Raw genomic sequence first — 23,842 nt, 5'->3', positions numbered from 1 at the left:
TACATACTTATCAAGGACACTCAATAGTTGCTCCTTGAACAAGCTCCACATATCAATTGCGTCCTTCCCTTGAAGCCTACTTTTCCAAGCCACGCATCCTAAGTTGTGCCTCACCACATCATAATTTCCCTGCCCCCAGCTATAACTCTTGCCCTGCAGTGCACACTTATCCCTCTCCATCACTAGAGTAAAAGTCACTGAATTGTGGTCACTGTCCCCAAAGTGCTCACCTATCTCCAATTCTAACACCTGGCCTGGTTCGTTACCCAGAACCAAATCCAGTATGGCCTCACCGCTTGTTGGCCTGTCTACATATTGTGTCAGGAAACCCTCCTGCACACATTGGACAAACACCGACCCATCTAACGAACTCGAGCTATAGCTTTCCCAGTCAATATCTGGAAAGTTAAAGTCCCCCATAACAACCACCCTATTACTTTCACTCTTCTCCTGAATCATCCTCGCAATCCTTTCTTCTACGTCTCTAGGACTATTAGGAGGCCTGTAGAAAACTCCTAACAGGGTGACCTCACCTTTCCTATTCCTAACCTCAGCCCAATCTACCTCAGAAGGCAAGTCTTCATCCATCATCCTTTCCACCTCTGTAATACTATCTTTGACAAGCAATGCCACACCTCCCCCTCTTTTACCCCCACCTCTGACCCTACTAAAACATTTAAACCCTGGAACCTGCAACAGCCAATCCTGTCCCTGTTCTATCCATGTCTCCGTAATAGCCACAACATTGAAATCCCAGGTACCTACCCACGCTGCAAGTTCACCTACCTTATTTCGTATACTTCTTGCATTGAAGTATACACAGTTCAAGCCACTTTCCTGATTACATCTGCATTTTTCCAGAATCTGCCCACCTATGAGATCTTCAATCTCCCTACTGCTATTAGGGGGTCTGTAGAAAACCCCCAATGAGGTGGCTGTTCCCATGCTGTTCCTAACTTCCACCCATACTGACTCAGTAGACAAACCTTCCTCAACAACCTTCGTTTCTGTAGCTGTGATGCACTCTCTGATTAGCAATGCTACACCCCCTACTCTTTTTCCACCCTCCCCTGTTCTTTTTACACATTCTAAACCATGGAACATCTAGCAACCATTCCTGCCCCTGTGAAACCCACGTCTCCGTTATGGCCACACCATCACAGTCCCAAGCACTGATCCATGCTCTAAGTTCATCACTCGTATTTCTGACACTCCTTGTGTTAAAGCAGACACACTTTAACCAGCCTCTTAATTTCATCACATGAAATACCTTTCCGATATGTTCACTACATCCTGTCACTGCTCCATCTACAACTATCCCCCTCTCAGATATGTAGCTCTGGTTGCCACCACCCTGCCAAACTAGTTTAACCCCTCCTGAACCACATGAACAAATCTCCCACCCTGGACACTTATGCCCCCCCCCAGTTCAGGTGCAACCCACCCTTCTTGTACAGGTTCCACCTTCCCAGAAGGTATCCCAATGGTCTCAGTATCTGAAGCCCTCCCTCCTGCACCAGCCTTGCAGCCACGTGTTAAGCTGCATTCGCTGACTGTTCCTCACCTCACTGTCTCGTGGCATCGGTAGCATACCTGAGATCACTACTCTACTCGTCTTGCTCTTCAGCTTCCAACCTAGCTCTCTGTAGTCACTTTTCAGATCCTCAGTCCCTTTCCTGGCTATATCATTGGTGCCAATATGTACCACAATGTCTGGCTGCTCACCCTCCCCCTTCAGAATCTTGTAAACCCGATCGGCAACATCCCGGAGCCTGGCATCGGGGAGACAACATACCTACAGGGTGTCCCGTTCCTGACCACAAAATCCCCTGTCAATCTGTTTAACTATCGAGTCCCCTTCCACTAGCACTTTTCTATTCTCTCCCCTTCCCTTCTGAGCCACAGTGCCAGGCTCAGCGCCAGAGACCTGACAACTATGGCTTTCCCCTGGTAGGCTGTCCTCACCAGCAGTATCCAAAACGGTATACTTATTGCTGAGGGGAACGGCCACAGGGGATCCCTGCTCTGACCGTCTGTTCCCTTTCCTTCCCCTGACTGTAACCCAGCTGTCGTTATCCTGTGTCTGGGGAGTGACCACCTCCCTGTACATCCTCTCAATTTCTCCCTCAGCCTCCCGGATGATCCATAGTTCATCCAGCTCCAACTCCAGTTCCCTAACTCGGATTTCGAGGAGCTGGAGTTGTAAGCACTTTCTGCAGAGACATGTGTCGTGTCTCTCACCTGCCGCATCTGCAGGAGGAACATGCAACTGCCCTAACAGCCGTACCCCACTCATCTGAAAGCCCACGCAGGACCTAACAAAGAAGAGAAGAAAAGGAAAAAAGAAAGAGAAAACCTGAAAACTTACTGAGTTTACAGACTCTCAGGAAGGTTAGAGGAGGTGGGTGAGACGGTCTCAGGTTTAGATCTCACTCACTTAAAACTTCCCAGCAGCCCTTGCTTTTCTCCGCCCTCTCTCCTCGCTGATCTGTTCAAAATGGAGGTCAGACTCTCGAGGTAAGTCCGTTTTTAAGTGGGAAAAACTGACATAGCTGGCAGCCCTCACTTCTCTCCACCTCTGTTAAAAATGGACAGTAAGTAACTGGACAAGAAGTAAATTTACAACAGAATTCTATTAAAATCAGTATGTTGATGGCATGAACACTGATGATTCTACATTTTTAATACCCACTTCTTTTATGACCATTCAGGTAAATTAATTGCCTCCCTCCTTCATCAATGAGAACACTTTCTCTCACAGCTAAGCTCTATCTTGTTGTTTATTTTAATTCTCAGAAAGACGGGTATTTATTTTCCATCCCTAATTGTTGAGAAGATAATGTTTTACTTGATCACTGTTTTGTGCCTTGTTTCAGAGTTAGTTATCTGTGTTAGTATGGTATCAAAGTCATGTTTAGGTTCCGCACGGCCATGCCCTTCCTAAAAGGGCAATTATATTCCAGCTTCACAGTCACTTTTACAGAACCGAATCTTTTGTTCTCTAACTTTTCTTTAACTTGGAATATTTTACTCAAACATGGGCCATGAATCTAATAACATGACCATTTACCAATTAAATGCCTCCAGAAATTGTTTTTATGACCTTTTCTAACTTTCTCTCAATTGTCCTTTGAACGTTTGTAATCTTTTTGCAGCTTTCCTACATTCTTTATATTTGCTCTGGCTTTTCTTTATTATCATCATCTGTCTTGCGGTGACTAATTTTATTTCAGGTTAAAAAGAGATCTAATATCACTATACTGCCTGAAAATAAAAGACATGCTCCTTTTAAAAATCTTATTGAAATATATCTGGTTTGTAGTTTTTTCATTTCCCATTTGAATAGCTCTCCTTTGAAATCCTCAGCCCTACTTTCCCAATGGTCCTTCCATTTAATCTCAGCAATACCCTCTTTTATCTCATGTTAACTTACTTGATGTAATTGAAATACCTTTATCATCCAATTTTATTTTTCTATTGACTCAATTTATAAACTGCCACTTCATTCATGACTTCCTCATATTTTTTATCAACCACTTACTCTCATGTCAGATAATCTTTCCATTCTATCACAGTCACTGGGTCTGTGGCAGGTGGTGCAGGAACCAACAAGGGCGAAACCCATACCTGACCTCATCCTTAGCAATTTGCCAGCTGCAGATGCATCTGTCCATGACAGTATCAGTAAGAGGGACTGCTGCACAGTCTTGGTGGAGATAAAATCCCACCCTCACATTGAGAACATCCTCCATCGTGTTGTGTGGCACTATCATTGTGCAAACTGGGAAAAACTTGGAACAGATCTACCAACTGAAGATTGGGCATCGTTGAGGTACTATGGGCCATCAAAAGCAGCAGAATTGTACTCCAGTAGTAGCACCAGACATACCTAAAAATGAGATGTCAATCTGGTGAAGCTACCAAACATGACAATGTGCTTGCCAAACAACATAAACAGTAAGTGATGGATAGAGCTAAGTGATCCCATAACCAATGGATCTGCTGTAAGCTCTGCAGTCGTACTACATCCACTCATATATGGTACTGGACAGTTAAACACTCTACTCGAGGATGACCAGTCCATGATCGCATACTCTATTTATGGGGAGCGAGTGACTTATCCCAGAATCCTCCTCGGTCACTTCTCACATTCACCCTAATTATTGTAAGTAGTGATGGACAATTAAACAAATATTAGAGGAGGAGGGTCCACAAATATCTCCATTCTCAAAGATAGAAGTGCATGGAACATCAGTGCAAAAGGTAAGGCTGAAGAATTCACAATAATCTTCAACTAGAACTGCTGACTGGACAATCCATCTCAGCCTCCTCCAGTGATCCAAGTTCACAAGCCAATCTTCAGCCAATTCAATTCACTCCATGTGATATCGCAAATGGTTGGAGATACTGGATACTGCAAAATCTATGGGTACCGACAACATTCCAGCAATAGTATTGAAGAAGCATGCTCCAGAATTTGCCACTCCCCTGGCAAATCTTTTCCAGTATAGCTACAACACTGGCATCTATCTGAATATGTGGAAAATTGTCCAGGTATATCCTGTACACAAAAAGCAGGCCAAATCCAACCTAGCCCCATCAGTCTGCTCACTGACATCTAGAAGGACAAGTGCAGCGGTTTCATGGGAACACCATCACCCGATATTCCCCTTTGATCCAACATCCTAACTTGGAAACATATCACCTTTCATTCAGTGTCACTGGGTCAAAATCCCGCACTTCCCTCCATAAGGACATTGTGGGTCTACCTACAGCACATGGACTGCAGTGGTTCAAGATGGCAACTCATCACCATCTCCTCAATGTCATCCAAGGATGGGTAATAAATGCTGACCCAGCTAGCAATGCCCATATCCTGTGAATGAATAAAAATGATCTGAGCTTCAACTGTTCTCAATGGGAACTGATAGTCATCCTCAAGGGAATAATTTAACAGTGACTCTTTAGGTGTTCGGTTATAAAGGCAGTAAACTTAATAAAAGTCACCAACAGCACCACACAGTGCTTGTAGAATTGCCTGATTGTGCAAAATAAGGGAATAACAGAACAATTCATGAGCATTAATCTTTGTTAAGAAAGTGTGGAAACCAGGATTGTAGGAAGTATTTGAAATCACTTTATCATTTACATGTGGACAGGAGGTTTCTTTAAAGGAATATTAGAGGTACTTTGCTAAATGATTCATACTTTGGTTTGAATGAAACTCAGAATGTGAATATATTTATTCATCTCCTCAAAGACAGGATAACAGCTGCCAAAATGTTTTTGGGAGCTGATTATCAATGGCTATCCAGGTATTTTGTGTACCCAGATCCCATGAACAGTCCAAATTGGGAGCAAAGCCTCTGGAAACACACCATCATGACCTGACCATAAGTATCTGACTTTTGCATTCAGCTGTTGGTATTTCCACCTGACCCATCCACTCTGGTGGTGCAAATCTCAAGGATCACAACATGCGCAGATAATACCTGACATCTGCTGAAGTGTGGGCACTGGAAAAAAAGGCAACGAACATTAAAAACCAAGTGTTCAAATTGTTATAATTTAACTTTGAAAATTGTATCTCAAATTCCTCAGCAAGGCAAAAGATTTCCTTCTCTTTTATGGTGGAGACTCTCTCCCATCTCTAACTGGACAGCAAGGTCTGATTTTCTTCAGATGTATTTCATGAGCTGTAAACCATGATGTTATCAAAAGTGCTACAGTATATCAAAGTAGATCTAATGTTTAGGGCTTTATTTTTCAGTGTATGTCAATGCCAGTTTGATGTTCTTGTTCCAAAATAAATCTGGTCATCTGGAGATTTTGTTTTGCAGCAATTACCTCACCCACCTCCCTGCAGAATTCTTGGTTTAGGGAATGATTAGTGAGTTCTCTCTAACAGATAATACCACTGCATATAAAATATTTAAAAAAAACTAATTCTGCTCTTTGCACTGTGGATCATTGACTATTTGGTTATTATTCCATTCTAGTGCAAAGAAAGATTTTTTGCTGCATTCTTTTTTTTCTGACATCTGAAGGTCCCTTTAAGAAATGAACAGACTAAACACAAGTTCTCCAATCAATTCTGTCTTGATCTGAACTTTGTGATCTGCCTCCACAGTAGGAAGTGCTAAGTTATTATTTTGTTCCTGTATGTTGGGTTTTGTGATAATTACAGTTTTGACTTGGCACTTTTACATTTACAACTTCTTCCAAGGGGAACTGAAGAGAGAAGACACACAGTAGGGATTCATTGGCAGCCAAATTGGCAAACTGAAACATCCCTTTTAGTTAGATGTTACAGAAATAATGAGTGATATTATCTGTAAAAAGACGTTATGGCATGTTAACTAAATAGAGCAAGAGTTTCAGTGTTGTCCAAACATTGAGAAATATGCAATTTAAATCTCAGTTTATTCTTTGCATCCTAAGGTCATGTACATAGGCAGGTGCAGTTATGGTTTGTCCTTTCCAAAGAGATAATTTTGACACAATTTTGGAAAGGGGTCCATCTTGCAGTCCCATTCCTCCATTAATTACCTTGTTGTCCGTCACCAGTTCATGGATTTAAATGGTCAATTAATGGCCACTTTTGGACCTCAATTCACAACCAACATCTATTGTGCAACTGCTTCACGACCATTAGGCATTTGCTTTGTTGTTTGTTCTGTGCTCTTCTCTCTGGCAGAAAGCGGCTGGTAGGTCATTCAGTACCTCAATCCATTGGGTACTACCACCAATCCTCTGAAGTAAGCCCATCCAACTTGCTGATGCTGGATAACAAAGAGATCCATTTTTCCAGTGTTCCTCCAGCCTAACCAAATTATTCACTCATAAAAGTAACTGATACAATGCTGAGCATTAGGGTTAGAGTTAGGCATATTCTTGACAACAAACTAACTGTAAATTCATTTAGTGAACAAAAAGGAAGACTCAAATTTTTCCAGCTCGTTTCTTGCCATCAGGATTTCCAACATGCTTCACATCTGATGAAATTCTGTTGTGGCACAGTAACTTTGAAAAAGCTGCAGGCAATCTGCACACAGCGAGAAAGTGAGGACAGGAGATGCTGGAAATCAGAGCCAAAGAATGTGGTGCTGGAAAAGCACAGCCGGTCAGGCAGCATCTCAGGAGCAGGAGATTTGATGTTTTGAGCATAAGCTCTTCATCAGAAATGAGGAGCCACAACCTGTTTGAGTGAAGTCAGTCAAGGTGAGAGATAAATACTGGTTCTGCAGAGAACAACTCTGCTTCTCTTTGAAATAGTTCTGTGCGAGGAGGCAGTCAGGGCCTTAGTTTAATGTCTCATTCATTTTGTTAACTTCTGAAGTGTACATGCTGATGATATTATGACAGTGCCGAAATCACCTGAGCAGGGAGAGATGGAGGAAGCAGGTACTCCAATCCTGTATGAAGAGAGTGGAGGTAAAAATCTCACTGGAGGTAAAGAGTTCCTACAAAGAAAGACCATTCCTCTGGAAGACAAGACAATCCAAAACTTAGAGTATATACGAATGTACCTCCATTAGTACAGCACTGTCTCAGTCTTGCTAACTTTGATTTTGAACACCAATTGTGGAACAGGATCTCCATGACCTTCTGACTCTGAGATGAGGAAGCTGCTTTCTGAGTCATCACTGACACTGATTATTAGCTTCAGGCTGCAATACACTGCTAACAGCATTCTGTCATTGTCTGGAAAGTACATTAAAGTAGAACTAGAATAAAAACTTACAATGTTATTCATACTTTGAACAAGTCACTAAATTTTAATTAAAGGTTACTGCTCTACAACTGTTGGTGTGTGTTGGGAGAATGTGGTTAAAACAAAGAGTGAACTGAAGCAAACAGAATAACTAACAATCAGCTGCCTGCTCTCCTTTATCTCAAATCACAAACTGATGTGATCTTTCCAATGGCTTGGAGCTCGGCCAGAGTATTGGCTGTTTTAACAAGGGTTATCTAGACATGACATATTGCCATTGCTGCTCAGGTGATATTTTAAGAATGATTTGTGCTGAGTACAAGATTGGATGGAAGATGAAAAATTGAGATTTTTTTTACAAGATCAGCTGACTGTAGTCTCTTGAACAACTCTGTCTATGCAGCAGCTTAATAAGCACTTATTCTGCATATGTTCATGCAGTCCTTTACAGTCTATAACAAGTTGTGATTTACCTTTCGAACAATGGGTAGTATTTTTCAAAAGGACACTCAAGAATTATTGGGCTTCTCTGTCAGTATTTCAAATCAAAAGGTTTAAGAAGAAAAAAGCCAAAGGACTCTTAAATTTTCAGCCATTCAATAAGATCGGGGTTAACTCCATTCCCTTGTAGATCAAATCTGTTGAATTCAGTTGAGAATATATCCAACGGTCCAGTTTACCCTGCTGTCTGAAGAAGTCAATTCTGAAGTATTACAACCCTCTGAGAGAAGACATTCCTCTTCATTTCCACTTTCTTTTATTTTTAAACTACATCGTACAGGAGGAAAAATATCTTTTCAGCATCACCTTTTAAAGACTCCTCAAAATCCTAAAAGTTTCGATAAGATCATCTTTCATTCTTCTGAACTCCAAATAGTTCACATCTAAACCTTGTTCTATGTTTTCCTGATTGTTTAGGTCAGATCTTTACCCTTTGTAAACGGAGAGTTTTGTCCTCGGCATTTGGCTATCACAATGACAAATAAAGTGAATGCTTGTTTCGGCACCTGAAAGGATGCCCCTGATTTATTTGTGATTCAGTGACTCATATATAAAGAGATAATGGACTGTTTATTTAACAAAAAAATCAGAACACTATGTAATTAAAAACAAATCAAATTGACAGGACAAGTATGCTGGACACACTTGAACTGAAGCAAAACCAGAGATTTGAAACTCTTTGGAATGAACTTTCCTCATTGTGACATGACAGAAAACATGGATTTACACATAAAACACTATGTGGGCTCCATGTTTATGTTTATATCTGCATTATACTCACTTTAAAGGTTATAAGTTAGTATTTGCCCCATTCACCTGCAGCTGACTGTACAAGGTGTGAAATCCAAAGTGATTAATGATCTGTAGATACATGTGGATAGGCAGTCAAGGCTTGAGTGTTGCCCATCTAAAAAATGAGATGGAAGATTTCTCAAAGCTCCTAACACGTTCCAAGATTGTCACCTGTAAGTTTTGGTGAACAGGGACACCAACATCAATTTCTACCTCTGAAAGAATTCCTGGCCTCACACCATGGAGGAGGAATAGAAAAAGACAAAAAATATACAGTTAAATAATTGTGCTTGTCTGGATGAATAACATTATGTTCAGACAATGACTTACCAGGATAAAAATCCTTGTAAACATCATGCGCACTTTTTAAAAATATGTGTTAAAAAATGTTCAAAATATGGAAGGCGGCTTTGCTAACTGGGCTACATTTATCATCCACTCCTAATTATGAATGAAAAAGTGGTGATGAGCCTTCTTGATCTGCTGCAGTCCATTTGGATGTAAGTAAACCCACAGTGCTGTTTGTGGTGGGCATCATCTGGTCTGGCCTACTTGTGTCTCCAGATCCACAGGAACACCCTCAGAGCTATTAGGAGAGGTAATATATACTGGCCGATCCAGCAACACCCATATCCCATGAACAAATCGAAAAGACAACTATTTCTTCAAAACCTGAAGAACGCATCATTGATCCCCAATGCTTTCAGTAGATTTGTATCCTCGTGGTCACATGACACTAACCCACAACTGTGGAAGATTTGTATTTCAAAATAAACTAATAAAATCTGAGACATAGTAAACAAATGGTAATACCATGTGAACCATCTATAACAGACGTTATTTTATAGCACTGCCTTTTTTATAAACTGGTGACACTAAAGAGAAACAGAAGCACAGGCTGATGTTTAACACATTCACTTCAATAAACTCACAGTAGAGTCCAATGAAAAATTACCATCTACAAAATGAACACACACAATGTAGTCAGTTAATCTGTTCAAGAAGCAACAAACACGTGGAGGTTTGTTTTGAGTGTGGTTAGAATGTTTCGACGTTATGGAAGAAAGTAATGAACTATCGACACCTGGAGCTAAGAAAACTCCAGGAGTTGTGGGTTCGGTACTCCCTTCAGCCTCCTGTCACACTGATAAATAAAGGACCTTATGAATAAGCAAATTCTCTCATATTGGGTCAAAGGCACTGATATAGCAATCCAGCATTTTACAAACAAGATGATTAAATTCAGTCAAGTTAATCCAAATCATTTTGCAACAGTCACCTTGAGAACTTGTTTTAATAGACAATGATGTTAGGAATGACAGTGCAGGAGAAATCATCCATTTCCCAGGGGTATTGCTAGACACTGCATTCTGCTTTAATCTCCCTGCCTTTCTCTTGAACTTTGAACAGTTTTCTACCTACAAAATGTTTATCTGATTTCCATTGAAAATGTGGCAGTTCTTTCAGCCTCAATAGCCACTTGGGCTGAGGAATTCCATCTCTAAATAACATGTGAAAATTATCACTTCCATCCTTCCCCGCTACCTCCTTATTTTCATCCCAGTCTAATCTCTCAATAGTTTGTTGTCCAGTGAAAATTTGCTTGCAATATTGATTCCCTGTCAAACCAATCTCAATATTGATGATGGTATTATCCTGAATAAGTTGTATTAATCCATTCCCTGCTAGAGTGAGGTGAGGAAGTCCTGTGAGGACTCACTGCAGAGTGCATTTGATGTTCAAAGAATGGAACCAGGTGTTATAAACAGCCAGGGAAAGAGGGTGGGCTATGTAGTCAAGAAATACTGAGATAATCTAGACTGTAACACTTGCATACCCTCAACAAACAGTGTGTCAGCCACAGTTCCTATTCTTAATCCCATCCATTGACCCTAACTTAGAGCGTACAATTCATCCAAATCAAATAATCTGCAGACTCGGGATTTCTGGAGTTCTGCAGACGGTATGATAGAGTGTTTCCGAGCTGCTTTATTGGATGGTTTTCATTGGATGGTTTCGAAGGGTAAAAATAAATCCATTGAATTCTCCAAAACCAGTGTCCAAAGCAATGTGGGTTCAGGTCTGCACAGATCTGGAAAGTTTCCAATAAAGTTACAATCAGCCATTAGAACTCTGACCTCAATAACATCAATATAAAAACCGAAAGAACTGCAGATGCTATAAATCAGAAACAAAATAAACAAAAGCTCAGCAGGTCTGGAAGTACCTGTGAGGAGAAATCGGAGTTAATGTTTCAGATCTGGTGACCCTTCCTCAGAACTGATGGTAGCTCGAAAAGTGTCGATTTTTATGCAGAAGATAAGGTTGGAGAGGGGAGTAAGCAGAAAATAATAGATGGGAATAGAACCCAAAAGAGAGAGACGACAGTTGGACAGAAAAGGAGTGGATAACCATCTGGCTGGAAGGGTATATAACTGTTAATGGAGACTGTTAGTGCAAACAACAGGTAGTGTGTAACAGCAGACTGTGTGATAACAAGGCCTGGTGTGTAGGATAGGGGCGAGGACATGGTGGAGTTCAGGCCCTAAAATTATTGAACTCAATATTGAGTCCGGACAGCTGCACGGTCCCCAAGTGGAAAATGAGGTGCTGTTCTTCCAGCTTGTGCTGACCTTCACTGGAGAACAGCAGCAAGCCTGAGACAGAGATGTTAGCCAGGGAACAGGGTCGTGTGTTAGAGTGGCAGGCACCTGGAAGCTCAGGATCTTTTCTGTGGACAGAATGTAAATGTACTGTGAAGCAGTCACCCAATCTATGTTTTGTTTCCTCAAGGTAGAGGAGACCACATTGTGAGCAGCGAATGCAGTAGACTAAATTGTGAGAAGTGCAGGTAAAGTGCTGCTTCACTTGGAAGATATGTTTGGGCCTTTGGATACTGAGAAGGGATAAGGTAAATGGACAGGTGTTACACCTTCGGCAGTTGCAGCTGGGAGTGAAGGAAGAGTGGACCAGGGTATCCCGGAGGAAATGGTCCCTGCGAAGGTTGGGAAAGGGAGAGGAGGGGAATATGTGTCTGGTGATGGCATGTCACTGGAGGTGGTGGAAATAGCAGCTGATGATCTTCCGGATGTGGATGCTGGTGTGATGGTAGGTAAGGACATGGGGACTCTATCACTGTTGTGGGAGGGAGGAGAGGGGGTGAGGGCGGAAGTGCTGGAGATGGGTTGGACCCAGTCGAGGGCCCTGTCACCAATGGTGCTGGAGAATCCTCGGTTGAGGAAGAAGGCAGACATTTTGGAGGCTCCCTTGTCAAAGCTGGCATCATTGGAACATATGCGATGGAGATGGAAGAACTGGGAGAATGGAATAGAGTCTTTACTGGAAACAGGGTGTGAAGATATATAGTCCATGTAGCTGTGGGAGTTGGTGGGATTATAGTGGATATTGGTGGCCAGTCTATCCCAGAAATGGAAACAGAGATATGGAGCAAGGGAAGGGAGGAGTCAGAGATAAACCTGTTGAAAGTGAGGGCGAATTGGAAATTGGAAGTGAAATCGATGAACTTTTCCAATTCTGGATGAGAGACGGAAGCAGCTCTGATGATATCATTGATGTAACTAGAGAAAGAGTTATGGGTGGGGGCTGAAATAGGACTTGAACAAGGAATGTTCCACATACCTCACAAGAGACAGTGTAACTAGGGCCCACACGGTTACCCATGGTGACCTTCTGACCTGAAGAAAATGAGAGGGGTTAAAAGAGAAGTTGATGAGGCTGAGGACGAGCTCGGCCAGGCAGAGGAGGGTGGGGGTGGGTGGGGATGCTTCAGGCCTTTGCTCCAGGTAAAAGCGGAGAGCCCTGAGACCATCCTGGTGGGGTGTGTGTGTGTATGTGTGCGTGTGTGTGTGTGTGTGTGTGTATGTGTGTGTGTGTGTGTGTGGACATGTAAAGGGATTGCACATCCATAGTAAAGAGAAGGTGGCTGGAGCCCGCAAACCAGAAACTCTGTCGCAGGAATCACAGATGTATGTGGGCAGTGATTGGACCAGGGGAGTCAAGAGTTAGACAAGATAGAAAAAGATGAGTTCTATGGGGCAGCAGCAGGCTAAAACAATGGGTGTGCCTGTGTAGTCCTGTTTGTGGATTTTCGGAAGGAGGTAGAAGCAAACTGTGTGGGGCTGGGGAATTATCACCTTGGGGGTGGCATGAAATGAAGTCAGTGACAGTAGTAAAAATCTCAATGACATAAAGTAGCTCAAACGAATTAAGATATTGTTTGAAGAAGTGACAATGAGTAATGTTCTACTATAACGTGGCAGGCACTGCTGTTCAGAAGGGCGGGAAAAAGACTCGTAGGGCCATAGTCATAGGGGATTCTATTGTGAGGGGAGTAGATAGGCGGTTCTGTGGCCGAAGACGAGACTCCCGGATGGTATGTTGCCTCCCAGGGGCTCGGGTCAGGGATGTCACCGATTGGCTGCAGAGCATTCTAAAAGGGGAAGGTGAACAGCCAGTTGTCTTGGTGCATATAGGCACCAACGATATAAGTAGAAAAGAGATGAGGTCCTGAAAGCAGAATTTAGGGAGCTAGGAGAGAAGTTAAAGAGGAGGACCTCAAAGGTAGTGATCTTGGGATTACTACTAGTGCCATGTGCCAGCCAGCGTAGAAATGAAAGAATAGGCAGGATGGACACATGGCTTGAGAGATGGTGTAGGAGGGAGGGGTTCAGATTTGTTGGACATTGGGACCGGTTCTGGGGAAGGTGGGACTATTACAAAAGGGACGGTCTTCATCTGAACCAGACTAGAACCAATGTCCTTGGGGGAGTTTTTGCTACTGCTGTTGGGGAGGTTTTAAACTAATGTGGCAGGGGGCTGGGAACCAGAAGAGAAAACAGGTAGGCAGCGAGGTGGAGACTGGAGACTATAAGAATCATGAAGATAGCATTAATAAAAGGAACAGTAGGCAGAGAGCAGATAAGCGCAAACGAACTGGTGGCCTGAAATGCAAGGAGTATAGTGTGTAAGGCAGATGAACTTAGGGCTTGGATTGGTGCCTGGGGGTATGACGTTATTGCAATCACAGAGACTTGGTTGAAGGAAGGGCATGATGATTGGCAACTAAATGTTCCAGGATATAGATGCTTCAGACAGGACAGGGTGGGAAGTAAAAGGGGAGGTGGAGTTGCATTGCTGGTCAGGGACGATATCATGGCTGTGCTAAAGGAGGACACTATGGAGGTTGTGGGTAGTGAGGCATTATGGGTGGAGCTGAGAAATAAGAAGGGTGCAGTTACATTGCTGGGGCTGTATTACAGGCTTCCCAACAGTGAGAATGAGGTAGAAGAACAAATAGGTAAACAGATTATGGAAAGAGGCAATAGGTAGAGATAGATTATTAGATAGATTACTTACAGTGTGGAAACAGGCCCTTCGGCCCAACAAGTCCACACCGACCCGCCGAAGCGCAACCCACCCATACCCCTACATTTACCCCTTACCTAACACTACGGGCAATTTAGCATGGCCAATTCACCTGACCTGCACATCTTTGGACTGTGGGAGGAAATCGGAGCACCCGGAGGAAACCCACGCAGACACGGGGAGAATGTGCAAACTCCACACAGTCAGTCGCCTGAGGCGGGAATTGAACCCGGGTCTCTAGCGCTGTGAGGCAGCAGTGCTAACCACTGTGCCACCGTGCCGCCCAAAATGAGATGATGGGAGATTTTAATTTTCTCAACATTGACTGGAATACACTTAGTGTCAGAGGTCTGAATGGGGTACGATTTTTAAGGAACGTCCAGGAGAGTTTTCTAGAGCAATATGTCAATAGTCCGACGAGGGAAGGGGCCATATTGGACCTGGTACTGGGGAACGAGCCAGGCCAGGTGGTAGACGTTGCGGTGGGGGATTTCTTTGGGAACAGTGACCACAATTCTGTAAGTTTTAGAATACTCATAGATAAAGATGAGAGTGGTCCTAAGGGAAGAGTACTAAACTGGGCCAAGGCCAATTATATCAAAATTAAGAAGGAACTGGGAAATGTGGATTGGGCACAGTTATTTGAAGGGAAGTTCACATATGATATGTGGGAAGCTTTCAAAGATAGGTTAAAGATAGTGCAGGATAGGCATGTCCCACTGAAGGCAAAAGGTAGGAAGGGCAAGATTCGTGAACGATGGATGACAGGAGAAATTGTACGACTAGTCAAAAGGAAAAGGGAAGCGTACATAAGGTCTAGACAGCTAAGAACAGAACAGGCCCTGGAGGAATATCGGAAGAGTAGGACAAGACTTAAAGGAGAAATCAAGCGGGCTAAAAGGGGTCATAAAATAACTTTAGCTAGCAGAATTAAGGAAAATCCCAAAGCATTTTATTCTTATATAAGAAGCAAGCGGGTAACTAGAAAAAGGATTGAAAATGTGTTACTGGAAAAGCGCAGTAGGTTAGGCAGCATCCAAGGAACAGGAGAATCGACGTTTCGGGCATATGCCCGAAACATTGATTCTCCTGTTCCTTGGATGCTGCCTAACCTGCTGCGCTTTTCCAGCAACACATTTTCAGCTCTGATCTCCAGCATCTGCAGTCCTCACTTTCTCCTAGAAAAAGGATTGGTCCACTAAAGGATAATGAAGGAAGGCTGTGTGCCGAACCTGAGAGAATGGGTGAGATTCTGAATGATTACTTTGCATCAGTGTTCACTGAGGAGAGGGACATGAATCTTGAGATTAGAGATAGAAGTTTGATTAGTCTGGATCACGTTGACATAAGTAGGGAAGATGTGTTGGGTATGCTAGAGGTTATTAAGGTGGACAAATCCCCAGGACCGGATGTGATCTATCCCAGGTTGCTGAAGGAGGCGAGAGAGGAAATAGCTGGGGCCCTGACAGATATCTTTGTGGCATCCTTAAATACAGGTGAGGTGCCGGAGGACTGGAAGGTTGCTCATCTTGTCCCCCTGTACAAGAAAGATAGTAGGGATATTCCGGGTAACTGCATACCACTGGGCCTGATGTCGGTGGTGGGAAAGTTGCTGGAGAAGGTACTGAGGGATAGGATCTATTTATATTTCGAAAAGAATGGGCTTATCAATGATAGGCAACATGGTTTTGTGCGGGGGACATCGTGCCTTACCAACTTGATAGAGTTCTTCGAGGAAGTGACCAAGTTGATTGATGAAGGAAGGGCTGTTGATGTCATATACCTGGACTTTAGTAAGGCATTTGATAAGATTCTCCATGGTAGACTAATGGAAAAGGTGAAGTCACATGGTGTGCAGGGTGTTCTAGCTAGGTGGATGAAGAACTAGTTGAGCAACAGGAGACAGAGAGTAGTCATTGAAGGGAGTTTCTCGAAATGGAGAAAGGTGACAGAGGTCAGTGTTGGGGCCACTGTTGTTTGTAATATACATAAACGATCTGGAAGAGGGCACTGTTGGTATGATCAGCAAGTTTGCAGATGACACGAAGATTGGTGGAGTAGAAGAAAGCACAAGGGACTGTCAGAGAATACAGGAGGATATAGATAGACTGGAGAGTTGGGCAGAAAAGTGGCAGATAGTTTTCAATCCAGATAAATGTGAGGTGATGCATTTAGGCAAGACTAATTCTAGAGCGAATTATACAATGAACGGAAGAGCCTTGGGAAAAGTTGATGGGCAGAGAGACCTGGGACTGTAGGTCCATTGTACCCTGAAGGATGCTGCACAGGTGGATAGAGTTGTCAAGAAGGCATTTGGTATGCTTGCCTTCATTGGACGGGGGCATTGAGTATAAGAGCTGGCAAGTCATGTTAAAATTGTGCAGGACGTTGGTTCGGCCACATTTGGAATACTATGTACAGTTCTGGTTGCCACATTACCAAAAGGATGTGGACACTTTGGAGAGGGTGCAGAGAAGGTTTACGAGGATGTTGCCTGGTATGGAAGGTGCTAGCTATGAAGAGAGGTTGTGGATTAGTGGTGCTGGAAGAGCACAGCAGTTCAGACAGCATCCGAGGAGCAGTAAAATTCGAGCAAAAGCCCGAAACGTCGATTTTACTGCTCCTCGGATGCTGCCCGAACTGCTGTGCTCTTCCAGCACCACTAATCCAGAATCTGGTTTCCAGTATCTGCAGTCATTGTTTTTACCATGAAGAGAGGTTGAGCAGGTTAGGTTTATTTTCATTAGAAAAAAGGAGATTAAGGGTGAACCTGATTGAGGTTTACAAAATCATGAAGGGTATAGACAGGATGGATAGAGACAAGCGTTTTCCTACAGTGCAGGATTCTATAAAGAGAGGTCACACTTTCAAGGTGAGAGGTGGAAAGTTTAAGGGGAATACACGCGGCAAGTACTTCACACAGAGGGTAGTGTGCGTTTGGAACGCGTTGACAGCAGACATGGTCGAGGCAGGCACAGTAGATTCATTTAAGATGCATCTGGATAGATGCATGAGTAGGTGGGGAGCAGAGGTACACAGATGCTTAGGAATCGACCAACAGGTTTAGACAGTACATTTGGATCGGCTCAGGCTTGGAGGGCCGAAGGGCCTGTTCCTGGGCTGAAAATTTTCTTTGTTCTTTGTTAACTAACTGTCTTTCACTGATATGAAATGGCATTTTGTGGAAAGTATTGGGATTGAATGCAGCATTGGATAGAGCTGTGCTGAATATGAACTGAAGGGATGTAACCTGTTCCTGAACAAGAGAATCTAAATTCTGCCGGGAATATTTGAAGAACTATTTGAGAGAGTGTATAAAGCTTTCCAGTAAAAGAAAAGGAAATCAGGTTTGGGAAACTGAAGAGAAGTGAAGAACATCGTTTATTGTTGTAGTGGAATAAAGAACACTCCAAAACCTGCCGAGGGTGGAGACAAAAAGATTTGAGATGATGCCTTTAACTCTGAGGTTTGTCTCAAAATTCATTCAAAATTTTAAATAATTTCTCTGATCAGGAAGAGTAGAAACAGTGAAGAAATTGCCTTTGTTCATTCCAAGGTTGTGACTGAGGGTGGTAAGCACTTCTCCATTGGAAGTTGCAGATTTAAGACTCGCAATGAAATGGAAAGCTGGTTATTGCTGGCCGTGAGTAAGCTTGTGATCGATGAAGTTGGAGATTGTAGCCCTCTTGCGGTAAATTACACTCAGATTCGTCGGTCAGCACAATCTAAGGAGGGAAACCTTGTGAATGTAGAATGACATGAACAAAGGGAGATGAAATGAAGTCACATAATTGTTATATTTAACAAGCTAATAACATCCAGGCACCAAGAGTGAGGCAGAATAATTAGACTTTAGATCGAGAGAATGAAAGTTCTGCTCTGCTGACTGCCTTCATTATTCTGAAAGCTTCAATCAATTTTCTTTTGTGCTGCATGTGCAGTGTCACAGCTCTCCGCAATTGGAATGCAGCGTGGTAACACACAGCAACTGCAGTCAGATGTGCAATGAATAGTCATTTCCCAGCCAGTGGCCTGCCACCATCTGATTGATGATTCAATCATACAACTCAGGGACAGGGAGGTCCGGAATCTCCCCTTGTCTCACTGACTCTGATCTGCAGAGCAGCATCATAGCAAGAAAATCCACAACAACTGATTGGAAAAGACAACGCAGCTACATGTTTATGTTCATAGAACATAGAACAGCACAGCACAGGAACAGGCCGTTCGGCCCACCATGTCTGTGCTGATCATGATGCCATTCTAAACTAATCCCATCTGCCTGCATGTGGTCTGTATCCTCCTATTTCCTGCCTGTTCATGTCTAAATGGTTCCTAAATGTTACTATTGTATCTGCTTTTACCACCTCCCCTGGCAGCACATTCCAGACACCTCTGTGCAAAAATCTTTCTTTGCACGGCCCGTTTAAATTTTCTGCCTCTCACCTTAAACCTATGCCCTTTAATATTTGACAATTTTACCCTGGGAAAAGGACTCTGACTATGCTATTCACACCCTTCATAATTTTACATTCTTATGTCGGGTCATCCCACAGCCTTCACGACACTGGTGAAAACAGTCTCGTTATGTCCAATCTCTCTTTATAGCTAATATACTCCAATCGAGACAACATCCTGGTGAACCTCTTTTGCACCCTCTAGTGTGCTGACCAGAACTGCACATAATACTCCAAATGTGGCCTAACTGAAGAGATGTTTACAGTACAGAAGGAAGCCATTTGGCACGAGTGTGATGGGCCAATCAGAGAAGATCTGACTACATGAATCCCATTTTCTAACACTTACTGCATAGTCCTGGAGGCTATGGCAATGTAAGTGAATATCTAAACTCTATTTCAATGTTATGAGAGCTTCAAGATCAGTCACCCTTTTTGGCACACCCACCATACCCAGTGAAAACATTGCTCTCAACTTGCCTCTACACCTTCTACTTCTTATGTTAAATCTATGCTCCTTGATTATTGTAGATCTAATGTGCCACATTGCTTTAGATACCATGAGCTCGTAAATTTCTTGACCTGTCTGCCATGAGGAACCTTGTCAAAACTCTTGCTAAAGTCCACGTAAACCAAATCAAATGCATTATCCTCATCATCATGCCTTATTACCAACTCAAAATATTCAATTTTACAAACACGACCTTCCCTTTACAAGCCCATGCTAACTATCCCTGAATAATCAGTGTCTCTTCATAGAAATACTCTCCCTCAGAATTCTTTCTAACAACTTCCCCAGCACTGAAGTTAGACTGACTGGCCTGTAATTTTCTGGTCTATCCCTTCCTCCCTTTTTAAATAATGGAACAACATTAGCAGTTCTCCAGTCCTCTGGCACATCACATGTGACCAGAAATGATTCAAAACGTACTGCCAGAGTCCTTAAAATCTCCTCCCTCGTCTCCCTCAACAGCCTGGGATAGATTTCAACTGGACCAGTGGATTATCACGTTTAAGGCCACTAAATCGTCTACTAGCTCCTCTCTCACTCTATTAATTTCTTCTAATATTTCACAGTCCTCCACACTGATGTCTATACCTTCATCATTCCCTCCCATTGTGAAGACTGACACAAAGTATTCTTGAGTACTATGCCCATGTCTTCCAGGTCGACACACAGATTGGACACCCTCTTCCAGATCATTTCAGAGAACATCTCTGGGATACCCGCACCAAACAACCCCACTGCCCCGTGGCTGAACACTTCGACTCCCTCTCCCATTCCAATAAGGACATGCAGGTCCTGGGCCTCCTCCATCACCAAACGCATACCATCCAATGCCTGGAGGAAGAACGCCTCATCTTCCACCTTGGGATCCTACAACCACACGGGATGAATGTGGATTTCAACAGATTCCTCATTTTCCCTCCCCCCACATTATCCCAGTCCCAATCCTCCAACTCGGCACCACCCTCCTGACCTGTCCATCACCTTTCCCATCTATCCGCTCCACCTCCTCTGATCTACTACTTTGTCCCTCACCTTCATCGACCTATTGCTTTCTCAGCTACCTTCCTCCCAACCCATCCCCCTTCCATTTATCTCTCAGCCCCCCTTGGCCCACAAGCCTCATTCCTGATGAAGGGCTTATGCTCGAAATGTTGACCCTCCTGCTCCTTGTTGGGCCAATTCTATCCTTTTTTTTATATCCAGAAGTGCTCTTATACACGATTGAACATTTTATTTTCCCATCACTAAATCACCTGTGGTATTTTTTCATCTGCTAAGCACCACCAATAAATTCCCTTGTTGTCCTATTGGCTAATTTACATACCAAGTCCATTAAGACCACCAAAGGGAAGGATGTGGCAAGGAGAGGGGGAGAGGACTAATTTAAATTGAAATTGGAAGGGGAATGAGGAGTTTCGGAGAAGGGTCACTGGCCTCGAAACTTGAACTCTGCTTTCTCTCTCTCCTGAGTTTCTCCAGGGATTTCTGTTTCTGTGTAATTGTGTAGACTTTGATATATATCATGACAACTTTATGTCAAGATTGTTTTGAGAGTTGTGGAGGAATTTATCCTAATTATTCACTTTTTAGTTCAAGTGAATTCAGTCAGCAAAGTGAAAGAATTACAAATGAAATAAAGCAGAAAATGAGGCAATGAGGAATTGTCATGTTGAAGAACTGCTCGGTGCAGGGTATCAGAGAATCACACTGTTATAAAAATGCCAAAGTTTGCCACAGTTTTACCCTGAATAATACTTAATTCAGAGGTGATCATTGTCCCAGACCCTGATAGGTTGATTATTTTTGAAAGTGGGGAGAAAGTGTCCTTATTTTTGCCTATTCAGAAGAATGCTCTTGTGTCAGTGCCTGAGAACATATCTATAAGGCCAACATCAAAATTCTGGATATATCCCCTATCCTGACCCTACAGTGCAGTTATGGGTGAGCCAATACTCCCTTCTCAATGATATATGAAATCATTGTCCCATCCTTTTAGCCACAGTAAATAATCCAGTGGCACATTTTGTAGACTTGGTGTGCTCTCCTAATGTTCTAACTAATAACCAGGAGGGAAACCAAATATGTCTGGTCATTTATCTCATTGCAATTTGTGGGATCTTACTATGTAGAAGTTGACTGAGGAACGTTTGTATATCAAACATTTCGAGAGGACCTCATTGACCTTGAATCCTTACAGGAATCTATATGAGCTGGAGAACTGAAGGGTATTTATCTCGAGGTGAATCATGATTGGCCCACACTCTCATACAGCTATTTGCAGAGTCAGCCAATAATTGGGACACATTGATACAAGTAGAATCTCACAAAAAGGGGTGTTTGTCACTGGCCACCCGGGTGTTTTCCTATCTTCCTGGTGGTGGAAATTGAATAAAGATTTGTGCACTTTGTGTCTTTCACTGTGTCTGCCACCTGCACACACACACCATGGGTGCTCGGGATAAAATAAGCACTACCACAGTTAGGTGGTAGTGTGGGGGTTAAATTTAAAATAAGTAGAATCTCACAAACCTGTTACCAGTTTCCATATCCCCCGCTGGCTGCAACAGCAAACACAGAGCTGATCACATTTTTTTAGGAAACCTGAAGTTGTATTAAGCCAAGACGCAGTCACTTCACAATTCTGACAAAAGCAGCATGAAGGTGGATGAGGTGCCTGGACACTGCGGTATTATGTAAATACAATCTCCTCTCTCTCGACTCTGCGTTGCCATTTCTCAAGGCTGTCAGTGTAGCATGTGATTTACTGTATGGAGCATTTGCATTGTTGGGAAAGCCAGCAAACAGTGTCAGTTAACACTCTGCCAAGCATCAAGCATCACCCTGCATTGCTCAGTTATTGTGAAACGTCAAAAGCAAAAAGGAAGCACAGAACTCGTCCCTGCAACTATAACCTTAACACAAGGTGACTGCAATGCAAAGCAGGATGTGATTAGAACGATCACAGTCATAGTTTATTCATGAAGGATTCACGTTTGTAATAAAAACAAAATCTGGAAGATCCAGGAACCTGCAGTAGGAAATGTCAGCTGACAGTTCCTTTCAAAACATGTTCATTTATGTAAAGCACTTGCATTGTTCCCATTCCGGTCCAGTCCGCCACACAGAACATTTGTTTAGGCTGTATTCAAATTACTTTAGAATCATTAAACCAAACTTTCGAAACAGGTTCCTGACACACTGGGAAAATGCACTGACACGGAGTTTGCACTCCTGCCTCTTCATGAGATTTTCTGCTAATTCGGGGCATGGGAAGCTCGAAAAATGCCCCTCCCTCATTTTTCCATATATCGCCTCTCCCACTTTCCCCATTCTCACTGGCTGGAGATAAAATGGAAATGTTGCATTTATATAGCGCCTTTCACAATCAACAAACAACTCTATAGCCAATGACACGTCTTTGAAATGCTGTCCCCAGAGTAGTATGGAAAACGCATTTGCCAATTTATGCACAGCAAGCTCCCACAAGCTGCTCTATGGTACACGACCAGAGAATCAATGCTATTAATGATAAATTAATATGTGTGTGTGGGGGGGGGGGGGGGGTTATATTGCCTCTTTTGCCCTGCTCGTGGTAAAAGTGACCGAGGGATCTTTAACATCCCCCTGACATCACAGACAGCACCATCAGTTACAGTTCCCTTCTCCAGAGTGTAACTCTGGCAGGGCCGATCTGAGACAGTGCTGCCCTCAATGTTTGTGTTCAACTCCTGGAGTACAACCTGGACCCACAAATTTCAGATTCAAAGATGAGAATGCTAACCATTGAGCCATCTGAAATAACTCCACAGAGGCCGCTATCCTGTCACCAAGTCACCCTTTGTTTACATGTGGACAGTCCAGCTCCCTCAGAGCCAGGTCTCGGAGAGAAGGGAACCCGTGACACTCCTGATTATATCTGTCAGCCAGGACTTCCCGATTGGACCAGATTAACAGTCCCAACCATAACATACAAGGACTTACAGACCATAGGGTATTTAGACAGTGCAAGGGCACAGTAAGTGCATAAAGTAAGATCGACATTAGATTTGAAATTAGAGAGGTTCATTCAGCAGTCTAATAACAGCAGGGAAGAAACTCCATTGCAGTAGTAGCAGGAACAGTGACAGCATGGACCAGGAGGCTGCTGGGAAGGTATGTTTTCCCTCTTAAAGACTTACCTCATGAATAGATGGAGCAAAAGTTCAACAGGAGTGGACGCGGACACGGGGATTGTTGGGCGCATGAACTGATATAGTCAGGCTGTGGCTAAACCCACATGTTGTAGTGTCTACTATCTGTCCTCCTCTTTCATTTATTCATTCTCTCTTGGTAATGTACAGCAGAGTGGATGGAGGCCAGGGCAGTTGCATCATGCTCCTCTTGCAGGATGTGGGAGGTAAGGCTCACCCCTGGTATCCCTGCATACTTCACCTGTGAGAAGTACACCCAAGTTGAAACTTTATTGCTGGAACAGCACAGCAG

The 23,842-nt window shown here is 43.1% G+C and overlaps 1 long non-coding RNA gene across 1 annotated transcript in view; it reads right to left on the bottom strand.

Annotated features, from left to right (window-relative positions):
* LOC122540487 (uncharacterized) overlaps positions 1–22,316 on the bottom strand; it is a 127,130-nt gene extending 104,814 nt beyond the window's left edge. Inside the window, exon 1 of the long non-coding RNA XR_006309321.2 lies at positions 21,890–22,316. This is a non-coding gene — a long non-coding RNA (uncharacterized LOC122540487). The remainder of the gene's footprint in view (positions 1–21,889) is intronic.
* Between the last annotated feature and the right edge of the window lie 1,526 nt (positions 22,317–23,842).

Source organism: Chiloscyllium plagiosum, unplaced genomic scaffold, assembly GCF_037043375.1.
Source record: "Chiloscyllium plagiosum isolate Xiang-an unplaced genomic scaffold, Cpla_swu_hap1 HiC_scaffold_37, whole genome shotgun sequence".
NCBI lineage: Eukaryota > Metazoa > Chordata > Chondrichthyes > Orectolobiformes > Hemiscylliidae > Chiloscyllium > Chiloscyllium plagiosum.
This window is presented reverse-complemented; position numbering and strand designations above follow the sequence as displayed.